The sequence below is a fragment of the Lontra canadensis genome, unplaced genomic scaffold (genome assembly GCF_010015895.1).
Source record: "Lontra canadensis isolate GAN:19392208 unplaced genomic scaffold, GSC_riverotter_1.0 scaffold61, whole genome shotgun sequence".
NCBI lineage: Eukaryota > Metazoa > Chordata > Mammalia > Carnivora > Mustelidae > Lontra > Lontra canadensis.
Window position 1 is genome coordinate 3,958,171 of NW_022631055.1, and position 12,294 is coordinate 3,970,464.

Below are 12,294 nucleotides of genomic sequence, written 5' to 3' on the forward strand. Positions count from 1 at the left end.
AGAATTGCACTCAACTGATGTTTGGCTGTATCAGTCACTAAATAAGTATGCAAACATACTTACTTCTCTAATTAACTTCTCTAATCCTTCAATTTTCAGGCTTGTTGTGAGTCATAAAAGGCAGTCATATATGGAAACATTTTATTAATGGAAGGTGCTGTTGTTATCCTACTTGGACCTAAATTGTGGATAACTTATTTTTCCTTATCTGATGGATTATAAGAATCCATTTAAGAAATTATTATTTTCCGAGGAACAATAATTTTAACATGTTTGGTCATGAAACAGTAGACAGGCACATTATTTTTTGTAAATAATAATTTTTGGTAACACTATTTTTTGTACTTTTTTTTATTAATAAATTTTATTTTTTTTAAACATATAATATATTTTTATCCCCAGGGCTACAGGTCTGTGAATCGCCAGGTTTACACATTTCACAGCATTCACCATAGCACATACCCTCCCCAATGTCCATAACCCCACCCCCCCACCCCCCTCCCCCCATAAACCCTCTTTTGTACATATTTTACAAAATATTATTTGTTGTAAATATTTTTGGCAACTCTAGTTTTATCTTATTATTTTTTGTTAATATTTTTGGTAAAGCTAGTTTTACCTAAAAGAATATATATCTTAATATAGTACTATTCGTAGGAGTAAACTGTGTGAGAATGTGTGTGTATATGTGTATGTTCTTAGAAGATGTCAGTGTTAGAAAGAGAAAACACAAAAAAATGAAGTAAGACATGTTAAAACATATATAACATGACAGTTTAAAAAAAAAACTAACAGAATAATGTTTGAATTACAGAAATTTATCAGATTTTATTTTTCTCAGGAATCCTGGTTAACAAAACAAAGATATGGATTGGGGAACAATGAAAATAAATCAACAGAAGAGAAATTCACTAGTGAGTAAAATACCTGTTAAAATACTTTCATTTAGGGGACTTAGTTCTCTTTCCCATCTCGCAAGATGGCGGGCAAAAAAGCTGAGAAGCTGGATGCTAAGGAGAAGAAACTTGAAGCCAAGAAAGCTGATGCCACTGGTGGCAAGGCTAAGAAGGGTAACCCACAGGCTAAAACGCCGAAGAAGGGGAAGCCCCACTGCAGCTGAAACCCTGTCCTAGTCAGAGGAATTAGCAGATACTCCCGATCTCCTATGCATTCCAGAAAGGGCACATAGAAGAGGACGTATTTGGCAGCTAAGTCCAGGGTTGAAAAGAAAAAGAAGGTTCTTGCAACCATCACAAAACCAGTTGGTGGTGACAAGAACGGTGGTACCCAAAATGCCTAGGTATCATCCTACTGAAGATGTGCCTCAAAAGCTGTTGAGCCATGACAAAAACCCTTTCAGTCAGCATGTGAGAAAACTGCAGCTAGCATCATCCCTGGGACCATTTTGATCATCCTCACTGGGTGTCACAGAGGCAAGAGGGTAGTTTTCCTGAAGCAAATGAGCAGTGGCTTGCTCTGTGTGACTGGACCTCGGTCCCTCAATCGAGTTCCCCTGCATAGAACACACCAAAAATTCGTCATTTCCAAAATTGATATCAGCAGTGTGATATCAATTGATATCAAATTGATATCAGCAGTGTGAAAATCCCCAAACATCTCACTGATGCTTATTTCAAGAAGAAGAAGTTGTGGAAGCCCAGACACCAGGAGGGTGAGATCTTCGACACTGAGAAAGAGAAATACGAGATTACAGAGCAACGCAAGGTGATCAGAAAGCTGTGGACTCGCAAATTCTGCCAAAAATCAAGGCTGTTCCTCAGCTTCAGGGCTACCTCTGCTCTGTGTTTTCTCTCACAAATGGAGTTTACCCTCACAAATTGGTGTTTTCCCTCACAAATTGGTATTCTAAATTTCTTACAAAGAACCTAATTAAATAACTGATCCATTAAAAAAATAATAATAAATTTCATTTAGATCCCTAGGACAGGTTCTATTTACTGTTCATTTGCTTCTCAACCTCAAACAACTTAGCAAGTACAATCTGAAGAAAGTCTTACAATGAAACATACAGCTTGAGGAACAAAAAGAAAACCTAGAAATTGATGGAGAAGAAGACAAAAATTATAAATTTGAAAATAAAATGTAAACATTCTAAAAATTTAAAAAAACACAATTGAGATATTATATAGTACAGTCACACCATGACATAAAAAACCAAAAGCATGTGAATTTAATTGTGATGATCTCTGATTGTCAAGCAAGTATAAAAACATATGTTTACTGTTCTCAATTTTCCAAGCAATTTTTAAAGATATTTCAATTCCAGCTATAGTAGAAGACCAACATAATACATCTTGTAACAGTACCAATTTGGATATAATTGGTTTGACTGGAATTCCCCACCCAAAGCTCTCCAAATACCTTGTGCTATGCACTTGGAGGATGGGTGGGCACTAGTGGAGAGAGAGGGGAGGTGAGACCAGGGAGAAGACAGTCAACAGAGAGGCAGGAAGTGGATTTCCTGGTCTCCACTATTTTCTAGGTGTAAATCCCTACATAAGGCTGAAGATTGGAAATAAATGAGTTTCAAGATTTCATATGGATTGATGCTACTCTTTTTCAAGTCTCGGCCAGCCAGAAAACTCAGTCATTCCATTCAGACTTAACTCTAAACAGAAACCAACTACCAGGTTTCTCCCAAATGCAGGCGGGGCGGCCATTTAAATAGCTCAACCAAGCCTGGAACTCCCAGCCAGCAACTTAAACAAGCTTCACTGGTGCATTTCACTAACCACTCAATAATAAGACCACTGGGTTTAAGTTTTGTACTTCATGAACCCTACTTCTCATGTATTTTTGTTCCCCCAGCCCAACACTCATTTTACCTGCAACTGTGTTGAGTCATTCCTATGCTGGGGAGGAGAGCATTCCATTTTAAAAGCCTGCCAAATCTCTCCCAATTTTTTTGCCTGAGTTTTTCCCAAACCATGAGATCTTGCTCAAATTCATGCCAGGCAACCTAGAAGATAACGAGATTTAATACACTGGGGATGTGGGTGGGTGGAGGGGATGGGAGGTTGGAAGGCACTCCCAGGCAAATCTAGGATATAATATCATAATGTAAACCCTTGTCCTGCGTGGTTCCCCAGTGGAAGTGAATCCCAGTTGTCCATATAAGTAAATAGCTCTGTAATGACACTCTATCTTCTCTTATTTCTCCCTTGTTTTACTCTTCAATTTTCTCACTCTTGCTGCTAGGTGCCAGCTGCTTAAATAAACTATCTGCTCCCAAGTCTTCCTTTCAGGCTCTGACTTGGCAGGCACTCAAACTAAGACACTGTAACAGCAGAGTTTTACTGTATTATTTTGGTACTTGAAGGTCTAGCACTAATTATTTATAAATGCTCCTTCTGATTACATACTAATTTTACATTACAAAAAGCAAAACAAAACAGAAGGGTAGTTACAGAAAGATTGGCGAGAACCCTAAGATAGTTAAGAGAGGTTTCAATATGTCCTAATATAACCTGCATGATCTGGGGCCCACCTGCTTTTCTGATCTTATTGTTTATATCCACCTCCCTTGTTTATTATATCCTATATTATCTTTTCCATTTGTTCTTTTTTCGGGAACATTATCGTTACATCATTCAGGTATCTGCTCTTTTGACACTCCTCAGAGAAGCATTACTTGATAAGCCCATCCAAAGAGTCACACTCTGTTTCTTCATATCTCCTTGCCCTACTAGATTTTCCCTTGTATCTCTTAGCACTACTGACATTTTGTTATATATATTTTTTCTAAGAATATTATACAACCCTTTGCTATACTATATGCCTTCCAGGAGAACATTAATACCTCTCCAAAGAGAGTTAACAGCTTCCCAAATCTCTATAATTTTTGTTCATGTCTCATAATCAGTAAGAAAGTACCAGGTGAATTTCTCAGGATATAGTCAGGAGACACAAACTACACAATAATTTGTATGTGTTAATAATGTATTAAGAACTATAATAGGAGATGAGCATAAAGGAGATTAGCTATCAAGTCATAAAGAGAATTCTGAAGAATATAAGAGCAGATACTGTGAGCAGCCAGTACACCTTAGGACTAAAAGAACAAGAAAGAAATCTAAGAGAAGGGTCCTGCCTCCAAGGCCTCCAGACTTCAATGTAGACAGTAAGGTTATAGGCAATAGAAAGGCAGGGAAGTTCTGTAGAGGATCTGTGCTTGTGGAATTTTCTGGGACTCCACCTTTGGGGATGATGGAGATGCCATAAATGGGGAGCTATTGTGCTGTGATAATCACCCTCTAAATTGCAAGAGAAAACTGTCAAATAGGAAGCAGTACAAAGAGAACTCACCACTCACTGTGGTGGTGCATGAAGAGGCTATGATCTAGTATGTTGGGGGAAGCTGCCCTGGGGAGCTACTACACAGACTACCACAGACAGTAAGTTAAAAGAGAGCATAAACAGGAAGCAAGAAGAGGCCCTTTTCCTTCCAGGTCCACTGAATATTCTCTGCTGACAAAGGCTAATTTTATTCCCTTTGACAGGAGAGAAATGTTCCAGGATCATGAGCATAACAATTAAGAGGGAATTTGGTACCTAGAGGCAATATATTTGTTAAATGATACAGTCAATCCCTTTGGCTGCTTACCTTCATATGCACCTTTCTGCTACAACTGAATTTCTGTGAAACAACAAAACCATGCTAGGTTTTCCACCAGCAAGATAACAGCTACGTTTTTGCAAGTGAAAAAGTTCTTAAACTTTTCCCAAATGAAGTTTCAATCTTCACTGAATCTACAACTTTAGTTACAATACCACTGAATATTATGTTACTTGAACATTAACTTATAAGGTTAATTGTCAGAAACTTTATATTGAATTATAATGTAAATAAGACAAAAAAAGAAAATGGCATATACAAATAAGCACATGTGTATTATAAACACATATAAAAGAAAAAATTGCAAAGCAATTGAAGTGTTCATTTCTTTACTTACTCAAAAGACTATAGTTGATATATACAGATTCCTTCCCCTACTACATCTTCCTTATTTCCCCTAACCTTAGCCAGGACCTTGGTCTAGGTTTCTTACTTCGTTGAATGACTCAAAACTTTCCCAGGGCGCCTGGGTGGCTCGGTGGGTTAAGCCGCTGCCTTCGGCTCAGGTCATGATCTCAGGGTCCTGGGATCGAGTCCCGCGTCGGGCTCTCTGCTCAACAGGGAGCCTGCTTCCCTTCCTCTCTCTCTGCCTGCCTCTCTGCCTACTTGTGATCTCTGTCTGTCAAATAAATAAATAAAATCTTTAAAAAAAAAAAAAAAACTTTCCCAAAAGTTCTGTATTGTTAAATTACTTGCATCTTCTCTTTTCAGTTGCTTGATTTTCCCTTGACCTGACTCACAAACAGGGACCCTAGAGAACCCTCTGTTCTCCTTGTCATCATTATATAGCAGCAACTTTATTTTTCCTCTGTAATTGGGAATGATCTCTTCAGCCAATAGAGGAATCTTCTGTCCTGCCTACTGTTTCAGTGGCACAAGGATCCAAGATGGTTAGGTATCAGTCTGATTTCCTAATATACAACCATTGTTGTGTTCAATGGTTAAAGTATTCCCTCCTTAAAAACCGAGACCTCCACACCAGCAAAGCTAAAGATTTCTGTTACAGGAAATAAATATCCTGATAGTAGGTTACTACAGATGATAGTGAGAAGAGCTGCCTCCACTTCATGATTATCAGACGTGTATACTCTGGCTATTGCAAGAGAGCATCATATAATGGTATCTGATTCAAACCTTATAATACATTGTACAAGACAGAACTCTATCATCTCAGGGTGTAGTCTACCCATTGGTGCTACAAAGGGGACAGCAAGCCATTTTACTACCTTTCAACTAGTCCAACTACTCTCAAACAATGTGGCTTGTTTTAAGGTCATTTAAATTCGCTTATGTTAGCCCATTGCTACACTTGAATTGGTAAATAAGTTCCTAGATCAGAAGCAAAGCTATGCGGAATTCTATGATGGTTTACAAAGGCTTATCTGAGTTTTTAAAAGGTAGTGCTGCCAGAATATTACAAGAAGGAAGGAAAAGCTAGATCCAGAATATGTGTCTATCCCAGTAAGGAAGAAAAGCTTCCCAATCCATCATGAAATAAAACTACCGTAAATTAATTGCCACAAGTGACTAGCTTTTACATTCAGGCAATGGCAACAAATTTAGAGCTCCGTGTTCATTTCAACTGTTGGGAAATAAGATCTCAACAATATCATTACCCAGGCTAGTCCTACAAAACAAAGTACATAGTTGTTCAGCTCATGCATAGCCTCTATTCTTGTGCACACATCTCTTTGTTCACAGATTTGCTGTTCAAACGCTAGGCAGACTGGGGAAAGAGTATGACTGAAATCCATAGTGTGTGCCAATTGATTAGGAAGAGCCTACCCTACAGGGGATGTTCTTTGTTGGACTTCAACATGAGATGCAAATATCTTCATAAACCCTGCCCACTCTGAAAGGGTCATCTTCTTTGTGACTAGTTTTCCATTCCGTTCTTTTGAAGTCTTTTTCCCAACCAGCCAACCAGTTAGCAACTCCCTGTGAATTAGTGTGGATTCATGCTTCTGGCTCTTACTCCAAGTAGACAACCAAATGTATATGCATTGTTTGAAGTTTTTCCCATTAGGAGGATTTATTTTATCTTCTTCTTATTATTATTAATTAATTATTATTTTTTTTTTTGCCATACTTCTTAAGATTATCCCTGAATGGGACTATGGCATCTTATCTGTTCATTTGTCCACTTTTGGGTAATACTGTTATGTTATACTGAGCCATCTTCTAACCCAGCTCAAGGTGTTTTTTTTCCCCTCTCCATCAACTGCTCTTAAGGAACACCCCAGACCCCAAGAGTCCATGGATATAAACTGAAGATGAATCAATGCCAAAAGAATTGATATCAAAGGAATTTGAGCTAACTTCTTATGCAATTAGTTATACTGCCTCGACCTGTCCCATCTGGTTTTTAATCAGAGAACTGTGTTATGATTCTCTATTGTTCAAGATTCCTATTCAGCAAAGATACTATCAGGGGATCTGCTATATCCTAAGGCCCAAGGAGTAGAGTGGTTTGAAGCATAGCCTGAACTTACGGCAGAGCCTCCACTCCTCTGCTCCTTACTTGAAGCTGGCAGACATTTGTGTCATTCCATGTAGATGTAGATCTAAATCTTATACTCAAGTATCATATCTGTTATCTCTAAAATCCAAAAATGTCTATCAAGTAATTTGCCTACTATTGTGGCAGAAGGTATAAGGAGCAGTGGTCTGTCTTTTACTGTGTAAGAGACATCTCAACATGTTCTAGACCACCAGAGTTTTAGGCAAGAGACAGAGATTGTGGGAAACTTCACTGAAATGGGGGTCCTCTGAACGTTTACAGGGTTTCTCATCCATCTGGTAATCTGTACATGTCTTAATAAAACGTTTAAAATACTTGCCATTTCCTGTTCATCCGATCCAATCAGCATATTACTGTTAGAAGACTGGTGTCATGTTTTATGGAATGAAAAAATTATCAAGGACTCTGTAGACTCTATTATGGTATAGAACAGGGGAATCTGCACAGCCTGTCTCCAAACTGAAGGTTTCATCATGGCCTGGCCAAGTGATAACAAACTGTTTTTGGTAAGCATGGAAAAACATTATGGGCAAAAAAATAGGGTTATTTATTTCACTAAAGGTTTTATATTTGGAAGGATAGCTCTAATTGGAGTCACTATCTGATTAAGTTTCTTCTAGTGCATAGTTATTTTGAGATCTAGGCAATCCCTGCAAAGGCCAAATAAGTTAAGGGTTAAGATAGGCATCTTAACCCCTGGGTGGCTCATTCCATTAAGCAGCTGCTTTCAGCTCAGGTCGTGATCCCAGGGTCCTGGGATCGAGTCCCAGATCAGGCCCCTTGCTCGGCAGGAGCCTGTTTCTCCCTCTGCCTCTGCCTGCCTCTCTGCCTGCCTATGTTTTCTCTTTCTCTCTCTCTCTCTGACAAATAAATGCATAAAATCTTAAAAAAAAAAAAAAAGATAAGCATCTGCCCTAGGTGATGTTACTACAGATTTTCAAGTAAAGGAGAGCTAGTTAACTCAGAAAATGAGGTGCTTCCAGTGGTAAGAAAGGATCAAAGTGATTTGAGGGTTCAAGATTGTTTTACCGTTTCAGGATCCCTCTCTTTCAGAATGAATGTGTTAACCTTTACACAGAAACTCTGAAGACTGTGAATTCAACTGACAGTGTAATTCAGCAACCAGTACAACTGGATTTTATGTTTGATTTTTCAGCAATCTTAGCCTCAAGGGTGGGAGAAATAAGAGACTAATTTAGGGCTGTCATGGAAGTTCTCTGGTTATCAGACAGTTTCTAAAATTGAAATTAAAGGATATTGTCATTTTCTTTCTCTAGGTGATCCTATTCACCATGTACTCAGTTGATGCCTATCACACCATAGTCCTGGTAGTCATCACTACTGCCATAAAGGTCAAGTGTGGCATCTAACTGGGCTCCCAAGAAACTTGCTTCAGTGGGCATTTCATTACAGCCATAGTTTATAGTTTGATTACTTGTAAAGCCACTTTATGTCATTTGTTACCAGGAACACATTTCCAACTGGCAAGGATTTCAGAACTATGCTGAAGCCAAAATCATGATCAAATCCATCTTCCCAGTATCAAGTCTATACTAGTCAGGAGCTAATCAGGAGCCACAGACCAGAAGGCAACTTGCAAAAATATTTTTATAAAGAATTATTAACAATAATAGGAAATTATAGTAATGGTGTATAAAACTATACATTAGCTGCCAAGGTATAAAGAGAATTCTAAAGAAAAAGGGGATATCATATATAAAAAGAAGTCATCACTCTTAGGTTAGAGCAGAGCAACTATTTAAGGAACAAATCTGTAAGAGTACCCCCACCCCCCAGACCTCCTGAGAGACAGTATAGTTATTAAACATGAGACAACAAAGACATTCTTTGAGTTGAAGCCCTAGTGGAAATATCTGGGAATCTCTCCTTTGGGGTTTGAGAAAACCAACCATATAAAGCCTCTGTGCTATGGAAGTGGCTAGGGATCTACCCTCTGGGGCACCAGACTATGCCAATAGAAAGGACATTCTGTACCTAGAATCCATTGGCAACTATGGGGGTACTGAAGGGAGTTGTCCACAGGGAAATGGCATGCATGGATCTCACTGGATCAGTAGCAGTACCCTAAAAGGATTCCTTCTGGGATTTGGGGGACTGCTGCCTATGGGGAGGTGAAATGTGCTAATGACTGCTACTTGATGGGGAGCCTATCAAAAGAGTTTACAGAAGAATCAGGAAGAAGTTCCCCTTCCCTTTCCAGCATTCCTCCAGTGCCCTCTACTAACAAAGCTTAAAATTATGCCACCTGGCAAAGAAGAAATTTTTCATATCACAAGCAGAGCAACGACAGGTATATTTGGAGCTGATAAGCATTTTAAGAGACAGGACCAAATGCTCTAAAGCTAAGATAAAAACAACAGAATAACTAATGAATGGTGACACAGATGATTTGGCATTGGCAGACTAGAACTTTATGATTACTATGTTCAAAAGATAAAGGAAAGCATTGACAATGTTAAGAGAGTTCTGAAATATATAAGAAATCAAATGCACATTCTGTAAGGGGAAATAATAAAAATTAATTCTTATTAAAATATGAAAACACAAAATTAAGAATATAACAGATGGAATTAATAACTATTATTAAAATGCATATAATTGGAAAACGTGGTAGGAAATAGCCCAAATTAAACACGGAGAGGGGGAAAAGGAATGGAAAAAACAGTAAAGTCTATATGACATTATCGGATAAAAAAATTAACACCTATTTAACAGAGGAGAGGAAAGAGAGCTGGAGAGGGAAAAAAAAAATAATAATGAATACCGGCTCTGCTTGCCTTAACTGGAATGGGTAGTCCTAGCTTGAAATTATCTCTCTGGAATTCTAGAATCTGTCTTTTCATAGAAGATCAGAGGTGTCAATTTTCCCCACCACATCAGTTTAAGAGACTATGTAGAATTTTAGGCTCTGATGGACAGAAGTTGCATAGGTAGGAATTTAGAAGATTTCAATAGACTTTCATCATAATTATATCATAAAGGGATTTTTTTTTTTTTGTGGTCTGTGTTTGCTTTTCTATCCTGTGGAGTGACCACCAGTATAAAAGTTTCTACATAAATTAGGTGAGTGAACAATTGTAGTGTCTATTCCCAATAGTCTGAATGATGACTAATGATTTCCTAATTATCCTGGAAGAAGTTGGGATACTACTGAGCATATAAAAGCTTACAAAGATGGGATTAGATGTTAATTTTTGCCTTTAGACCTGGTAAAGTTAGGAGGTGAAACTCAAAATGCATGATATGAAACTCCTTTCTGAACAAATTCATTTCCTGTTCCTTTTCTTCAGGATTTCATTTCAGATAAAATTTTAACATAGTAAAAGGTGTAATTCTTGGATTAGAGATCTTTCTTTGAATTTAAGTAAATGCTGATTCACAGATAGTACATAAAAATATCATTTATTTGTGGTTTAAGCAAGAGATAAAGTATATACCTCAGGAGAGTTAGTCTTCTTTGATTTAGTCTCTGAAATCATTGTGAATAGAATGTACCAAAATGTGACTCAAAGATACTGAAACTGTTTACAAATGATGAGAAAAGTAATTTCAACTTTTCTGATTTTATTAAGTATGTGGAAGGAAGAAATTGCCACTCAATATTTGAAAGAAAACTTGTTTATTTCTTGATCAGCAACGGAGAGTTGTGCTTTGAAGACACAGTATCTCTGAAAAAATAACGTTGCTGATCTTATATACAGGCTTTGGGAAACATGGACATCAGAAAACAGTAGGCTAAGTAGAAGCAAAAGTGTCTACAAATTGGATGACTCCAGGCTTCAGTTACAGGATTGTTGCTGACACCAACTAGTTGCCCTTCACAGTGTGGGACAGTCTCTGTGGGACAGCTGAAGTTCTCATTTGTTGATTGGGAAGGTTTCAAAATCAGTTTTAGAAGTACCTATTTATTAAAGCCAAATAATGACAAATATTTCTATAGAAGGATAGAAACTTTTTATTTTAAAGATTTTGTTTATTTATTTATTTACTGTAGAGATAGAGGGGGTAGAGAATGAGAGAGAACGAATGGAGGGAGGAGCAAAGGGAGAGGGACAAGCAGGTTCCAGGCTGCATGGAGCCTGATGTAGGGCTAGAGTCCCAAGACCCTGAGATCATGACCTGAGTAAAAATCAAGAGTCTGATGCTTAACCAACTGAGCCACCCAGGTGTCCTTAGAAAGTTTTTATTTTAAAATAAAGCAACGAAAAAAGAATCTATCTTTGAAATATTTAAAAAGGCATCTCCTTTGGCTGATATACTAAATGTTAGAAATAACAGAGGAAAAGAAATTGCAGCTTAGTTTACAGATAGAAACATAGAAAACAAATCTGAGTGGGAGCACAAATAGTCACGTATCTTTGAACTCTATGTAGTTTATCCTTGCTGTGAATTAACTGCAGTAACTTTAAATTAATTTAAAGAAAGCAAATTTACACAGCTAACTTGTTACAGAGAATGAGAAAAAGCTACCTATACACATATGTATTTTATCATATATGCAGTAATGAACTGCCCATATTTTTCAGCTATTAGAATACGTCACATTCCCCTATTGATATCTCTCAAGTTCAAATGTATACAAGAAGCTAAAACCACAATTAGAGATTTAGTTCCTCTGTGATGAACAGATGACTTAATAAAAAAATAAAACAAAAAAACAAAAAAATATTTTACCAAGAGGCTAAACTTCCATTTTCCTATAGAGATCCCTTTATTATCCCCTTATTATGTTCAAAACTTAACGGTTGTATTAAAGAGTTGAAGAATGTTGTTGTGTGAGAGATGGAGAGAGGGAATGGAACTAAATTTTATTGAACCCCTGCTATTTTTCCAGGTGCTGTTCTAGATAATCGGTTTGTTTTCTCATGTTATCTATTTAATTTTCACAGTAGCTGTCCTATTTTTTTAATGAAAAAATCACAGATGAATAAATAATCTTTATTGTTAGAAGTTTTACTGATGAACAATCTATGACTCAGAGATATGATAAATTTCTGTAGTCAAAAAATAGATTGTGGAAGCTGGGGCTGAAATCCAGCCAAGCATCTAAGCCCTTGAGAGTTCTATAATGAAATAAAATTAAAACTCATGGCCTCTATCCCATTGCATTGCAAAG

General features: G+C 37.4%; 1 pseudogene; it reads left to right on the forward strand.

Moving 5' to 3' along the window:
* Nucleotides 1–979: 979 nt before the first annotated feature.
* Nucleotides 980–8,527, forward strand: LOC116879460 (annotated as a pseudogene).
* The last annotated feature ends 3,767 nt before the right edge of the window (nucleotides 8,528–12,294 follow it).